Genomic DNA, 7,461 nt, shown 5'->3' on the forward strand with positions numbered 1-7,461 from the left:
TTCTGAATGTATAGTGGGAATAGTATTAAAGTTTGATGTGGTGTATAAGAGAGCAAACACAAGCCAGATCTGTTGTTTTAAGAAGAAAGGACGTGGATTTGGGGACAACTTTATAAATATGCTTTTGCCTGTGCCATTAGAATAAATAGATGCCTGTCTTATCATGGAAGTGAAAACAGTGTTAATGTTCTCTTTTCCCCTTTAAACATGTGAAGCCATAGCTCTCAGTAGGCTCTTGGCATCCCCTTCTTATTGTGAATATCCAGGACGGGTCCTCACAGAGGAAATGCTGGCACTTGAGTCTTTAAGATGCGAACTTTGGCAATGCAGAGAAGGTTTATTATTAGAATGGAACATTTTGTTCATAGACAAACTTAAGATTTTTATGCCTTTTGAAGTCTTCTGAAAATAGTGTCCTTTTGCATATATTCACACCTTGTTTTTTTTTTTTTGAGCCCATGGCCGAGTAGTGGGGGGTCTCTGTACCTCAGTTTGTGGTCCAGGTAACAAGCATAGTTAATCCATACAAGAGCCAGAACTGGGCCTTGAATTTCTGAAGTGTTCTGCATGGTATGGGCTATAGATCAGAGAGGATCACTTGAGACAGAATTCTGAAGAACCCTGTAATTTAAATTCACCCCTGGGTATCAAAATTTTGTGAAAACAGAGGAAATGATATTCCTCCCATTTTTAGTCTGTGCCTTGGGAAAAGTGTTACAGATGATGTTCTTGCAAAACCTGCTTTTCTAAACCTGCTATTCTGCAATCTTTAGGTTACAGTAGACTGAGAAGTCAGTTGATCCAGATATTCTTTTGCTTCTAAGGATCACCTTATTTCTCACTGTTATAAATGGGACAGCAGTCAAGTATGGTGGATGAGTGAATGGGAAAAATTATTAAATGCTTACTGTTGTGCTAATAAATGAGAGATACAAATAAAAAAACAAGCTTTGTTTTTAAGAAGCTTATATCCCAATAGAGGGAAATAACACACTTAAGAAGTTTGGACTGAAAGTCAAATGGAAAAGCTGAGGGATCCTGGGAGAGCCATAGCAAAGAGGGAGGATAATATTCATCTCTGGTGTTATTTCCATTGATAAAACCAGTTCTACTTTTGATGCATAACTATGTAAGCTATTTAACACATGAAGCTCAGGGGAAACATTTTTTTTTTTTTCTCAGCGAATTCCTAGCATTTCCACATAGTGAAATAGAGTTTCTGTGGGAAGACACTTTTCTTAAAGTATCAGGAAAATGCATCTTTAAAAATTTAGGTTAAATTAAAATTGTAGGTTAAAATAGTCTAAAGTCAACTTTATCTAAAAGTTATGTTCGTATTATTTGAAATGGAATTCCCAGTACAAACAAGGGTGTAAACAAGTATTCCCACACACCTTACTCTTAATCAACATAGCTTTAGAAATGATTAGAACAAAATTAAGAATAAATATTTGAAAGAAGACAAAATTATCCTTATTCGCAAGTGACATGATGCCCTACTTAGAAACCAATAGTTTTTGAAAAATAGCGAGATAGAAGAGACAAAAACTACCAGCATCTCTATATAGTACTAAGAGTTAATGTTAAGAAACAAGAACCTCCAGGTAATAAAGTAAACATCAAAAAGATTATGTGCCAAAGCTCATGTGATTTACTCAGTGAGTGCCACCTCCAAGCTATTTTATTCTTTATATGTGGTTCAGACCAGTTTGGTTCTTCAATTTCTTTGCCAATAAGCAGGTAGTAGACCCCCACCTTGACTTTTTTACACTTCTTTCTATTTACCTTTCAGTAATAGGTACACTGGCACCCTGCAGAGAGGGACAATCCTCTCAATAGCCTGTGAGGAAATTATTATATTGCATGTAGCACAGTGTAGTAATTAATGGTTATATTGAGCCAGATGCATCTGAATAGGTCAAATTATGTTTTTTCCGCCCTGCTTAAAAAGGGCAGGGCATTATGTAATTTCCATCAAAATAAAACTAGTTTTGGTACTTAAAATTATTTATGTGTAATACCTTATTTCCTCGATGGTTCTGGATAATAAAGTTTGTTTAAAATACAAAAGACTTTATGCTAAAATGAATGTGAGTATTGTGGGCTTTGTTTTGTTTTGTTTTTAATCAGTCAACATTCTGTGATTAAGATTGGAATTACATTGTGGCATGTAATTAGCTCACTATTTAGGGGGAAAAAATTTAAACTGGGCCACTGTATAGATTAAAAACTAATATTTTAGCTTATATTCTGTTATATATATGTATGTGCACACACACATTTTTGGTTTATCTGTGATTTTATAGTCTAGATAAAAGCAGCATTACCTAGTAGATAAAACACTGGGCTTAAATTCAAGAACATCTGGTTCTGTTCTTACTTTTGACACATAATAGCTGAATAACCCAAAGCCATTCACTTCCCATTTGGATGCCTCAGGAAGTCCTGTCATTTAATCTCTGCATCACCCAAGCTCATCTCGGTGATTGTGGTAAATGACATTTACATGACACTCATCTGAATTGAGGGCATTCTCATACCTACAAAATTATAGATCTGTTGCATATCGGCATTTAATGTACACAGTATTAACAGCTTAAATTGACGTTGCTTTTGAATGTTTTACACGTGTTACTTCCTTTGAGCCTATCAGGCTTGTGAAAGTAGCTATTACCATTTCCCCCATTTATAGATGAGGAAACTGAGGATAATAGGTTAAATGACTTGGCTTTCTGATCCCTGGCTTCAAACACTTGGTCTCCTGACTCCCAAACCAGCTCTCTACCATGTCTCATCTTGCCCCTGTATAACTGGTATCTGATAAGCATTTCCTAAAACTAAATATATACACTGCCATTTGACCTTTACAAAGGTAATGCTTGTATTATTTCACAGATGAGGGAACTGCTGCTTTGAGAGGTCACATCTTATGAGTGATGAATCAAAAATGTAAAATCAGGTTGCCAGATTGCTCCAAGTCCAGGACTCCTTCCACTAAACCACCATGTGTATTTATACATATAAGTGAATCTGATGTGGACAACATATCCTGGTGGGAAAAGCCCTAAATTTGTAAACAAGAAGATCTAGATCTTCTAGAGAATAAGTTGTGGCATTGAAAATATGGCATCCCCTCTAAGTCTGATCCTGTCAGCAAGGGGATTGGATTCATTGAGCAGCTGGAAGACCTATGCACATCTATCTTACGTTATTAAAGACCACACCCAAGTGCGAAACCCAGAAAGCCTATAAAGGTTAAAGGGGACTGCACCATCAAGGGGCAGGTCGTTTCTCAGAGTGCCCCCACAGCGGTGAATCATAACATACTTGAAGGAATTAAAGGCAAATCAGCCTTTACTGACCCAGATGTTGCTTGTGGATTGGAATGAAATAAATCGGAGGCCAGAGGAGAGAGGTCAGAGAATGCACCTGCCTCCCAGTCTCCTTATGTTGTTATCATCCTCTCACATGAAAGGATCTATTCCAGCAGAATAGATCCTGGTCAAAATTAGATTCCCAGCAGCCACTAGCAGGTGGCTCCCATACATAACATTATACACGTATGATTTGACTGGTCTTGCTTGGTCTCCCTTGCTGGCTCATCCATATCATGCCCACTTGCTGGATATTCCCCATTCTAATCTGTATCCCCCTGTCTTCTGTACTTTTTCTCTTGGAAACTTCATTGGTCTCCTTCTGTTCTATTTTCCACTATGCAAATGACTGCTAGATCTAAATATCCAGTCCCTGCTGGACTTCAGTCTTGCATCATCAGTTAATTACTTTCTGAACACTTGGACCTCATACATACATATTTGAATCTTTGAGTCCATTAATTCTCTCAGGATTTGTGGGTACCATGTTTAATCATAGGTGCTCTAAAATCATGGTTGTTTATTATAACGATCTGAGTTTTTAAATCTTTCAAAGTTTTCCCCCTAATATTATTTTAACTGTGTAAATTAATCCTGTTGTTCAGTTCATACTGTCAGCTCATATAAGTTTTCCCAGGTTTCTCTGAAACTGTCACCTTCATTATCTTTATAGGATGATATTTTATTTATGTCAACAATTCTCATCAAGCATTAAACTCTTACCCTGGGCCAAACACTGTGTATGTATAGTATGTATGTGTGTATGTGTCTATATAGACACACATACATGTATTTTTTTTTTTGTATTATGGGCCCTGTTTTTTTTTTCTTGCTTTGATCTCTTTAAGGCTTAGACCTAGTAGTGGTATATCTCTGGGTCAAAGAGCAGACACAGTTTCTCTTGGAGGGGGGTTATAATTTTTAATTGCCTTTCAGAATGACCAAACTGATTCACAGGTCACCAACAGTGGGTTAATTTTATCCTCACAGCCCCTCTAAATTTTTTTCTTTATCTTTTTTGCCAACTTTGATAGCCAGCTGGGTATGAGGTAAAATATCAGAGTTGTTTTCATTTCCATTTCTTTTAATTATTAGTGGTTTGGAGCATTTTCTATGTCAGTTGACATTGGATTTCTTTTTTTGAAAAGTGTTCATATTCTTAGCTCTTATTCTTATACATTTGAATCAGTTCCCTATTTGTCATGAAAATCAGAAGATCTTGGTACAGAGATTTCCTATCCTACCAATGCTCTTTTATGTGCTTTCCTTCTAAGTTTAGCTGCAATGATTTTAGTTTCTTTATACTAATAACTTTATTTTTCAAAATAAGATAGGAGTTGTAACTCCCATTCAGTCCCTATAGTCCTCTCTCTCTGGATGTAGATGGCTCTTTTCATTACAAGTCTATTGGAAATTGCCTGAATCACCTCATTCTGGAAAGAGCCACATCCATCACACTTGATCATTACATTATCTTCTTGTTGCTGTGTACAGTGCTCCTTTGATTCTGCTCACTTCACTTAGCATCAGTTAAGGTAAGTCTCTCCAGGCCTTTCTGAAATCAGCCTCATCTTTTCTTATGAAACAGTAATGCAGAGTTTGATAGCCTTTTGGCCATGGTTCCAAATCGCTCTCCAGAATGGTTGGATCATTTCACAACTCCACCAGCAATGTCCCAGTTTTCCCACATCCCCTCCAACATTTGTTATCTTTTCCTCTCATCTTAGCCAATCTGAGAGGTGTGAAAGAGTACACCTCAAAGTTGTCTTAATTTGAATTTCTCTAGTCAGTGGTGTTTAGAGCATTTTTTCCTGAGACTATATAGATGGCTTGAATTTCTTCATCTGAAAACTATTCTTTTCCTCTGACCATTTATCAATTGGGGTATGCCTTGTAAATTTGAGTCAATTTTCTATATATTTTAGAAATGAGGAAACACTGGATGTAAAGATTTTTCCCAGCTTTCTGCTTCCCTTCTACATTGGTTTTGTTTGTGCAAAACCTTTTAAATTTAATTTTAATAATAATAATTTATAATCAAAATTATCCATTTTGAATTTCAGAATGTTCTCTAATTCTTCTTTGACCATAAATTCCTCCTTTCTACATCGATCAGGGAAGTAGACTATCCCTTGATCTCCTAATTTGCTTGTAATTATACCCATTATACCTACATCTTGAATCCATTTCAATCTTATCTTGGAATAGGGTGTTAGATATTGGTCAATTTGGCTTTTATTTCTTAAATTTCTTCTTTATTTTTCTTTAATTTCTTTAAATTTCTTAAATAGAATTTGTCTTACAAATCTGAGATCTGGTACTACTAGACCCATTTTTTCCCATCTTCTTTTCATTATTTTTCTGTTCCTCTAGTTTTATTGTCTTTTCCCCACTCTATGAAATTATTCTTTGGTAGTTTGCTTGATATAGCACAGAATGAGTAAATTTAAACATTTTTTAATTTATTGACTCAGCATGCACATGAGCAATTAATTCTTCAGTTATTTAGGTTTGTATTTCCATAAATAGCATTTTGTATTCATATACTTCCTGTGTATGTTTGGCAAGTAGGCTCTCTGGTGATTTATACATTTTGATGTTATTTTAATTGGAATTTTTATTTTTTGCTGGGTTTTGTTGGATGGATTTATCTTAGGATCTGCAACTTTGCTGATGTTGCAATTAATTTTTAGTGAAATCTAGAGTTCTCTAAGTAAACTATCTTGTTATCTGCAAACAAGAAAATGATAATTTTGTTTTTTTCTTTGCATATGCTTATTCCCTCAACTTCTTTTCTTTTTTTGTCCTCTTCCTGTAACTAAATATTTTTAATATCCTATCAATATCACTATGACAATGGGCATCTTTGCTTTGTTCCTGAACTTTTACAAAAGGGCTCTTAATTTATCTCCATTCCATATAATTTTGTATCTTGGTTTTAAATATATTTATCATGTCAAAATAGGAATGGGTATTGAATCTTATTAAAAGTTTTTCTGCATCTATTAGTAAAAACCTATGGTTTTTATTGTTATTAATATAGTCAATTTTGTTGATCCTTAAATACTGAATTAACCTATGTATTCCTGATATAAATGTGCCAGTTAATGTTAAACGATGTGTTAAGAGGCTTCCAAGAAAGGAGAAAATCACTTCTGGCAGTGGGAATTGGGGAAAACTTCATGAAAGACTTGGCTTTTGGACTTAGGTAGGTTTTCTTGCGGTGGTATTGGGAGAGCACTGCTGACAACTGTCTCAGAGGTCAGTCACAGTGCTCCTGGGTGTGGGTTTAGATAAAAGACTTGCCATGAGGCTGGAACCCAGGACACTTTGAGCTCTCTCCTTGGCTTATGTCCCATTGATTTTAGGAAGAATTGACTTTGAAAGAGGCACTTTACAAGAGGGCTTTTTGTTAAGAGACTTGATCTCAGGCAGAGTAAGATTTTAAATGGAAGCAGGACTAGAAGTGTCGTTGATACAATACTGGAGAGTGAGTAATCAAGAAGAAACAATTTACTTTCACTGTGGTATATTTGACTTGGCTAAATATCTTTATGACATTTTTGTGGTCTTTTTGCTAATAGTCATTTTAAATATTTGCATTATTGTTTAATAGCAACGTTCATCAGTAGTTGTCTTTTAATCTCATTTTACTCTCCCTGGTGTAGGTATCAAGATCTCTTTGTATCATAGAAGTAATTTGGCAGGACATTTTCTTTTCCATTTTTTTCAAACAATTTATAAAATTATGGAATTAAGAATATTTTGAATATTTAATAGGATTTATTTGTAAACCTATCTTGTCTCATGGATTTTTTTTCCTTTGGGGGCTCAATTATGGCTTTCCAGTTTTTTTTTCATGAGATTGGGTTATTTAAGACCTCCGTTTCTTACTTTGTTTAGTCTGGAATTCTATAATTTCATAACTATTCATCCATTAATTTAGGTTGTCAGTTTTACTGATATTTAATTGAGTTAGTAGTTTCTAATAATTTCCTTTATTTTTTAATTGTAAATTTACCTTTTTGATTCTGATAATTTGGTAATGGTTCATCTTTTCTACTGTTTTTTTTTCCTTAAAAAAACT

This window comes from Sarcophilus harrisii, chromosome 4 (genome assembly GCF_902635505.1).
Source record: "Sarcophilus harrisii chromosome 4, mSarHar1.11, whole genome shotgun sequence".
Taxonomy (NCBI): domain Eukaryota; kingdom Metazoa; phylum Chordata; class Mammalia; order Dasyuromorphia; family Dasyuridae; genus Sarcophilus; species Sarcophilus harrisii.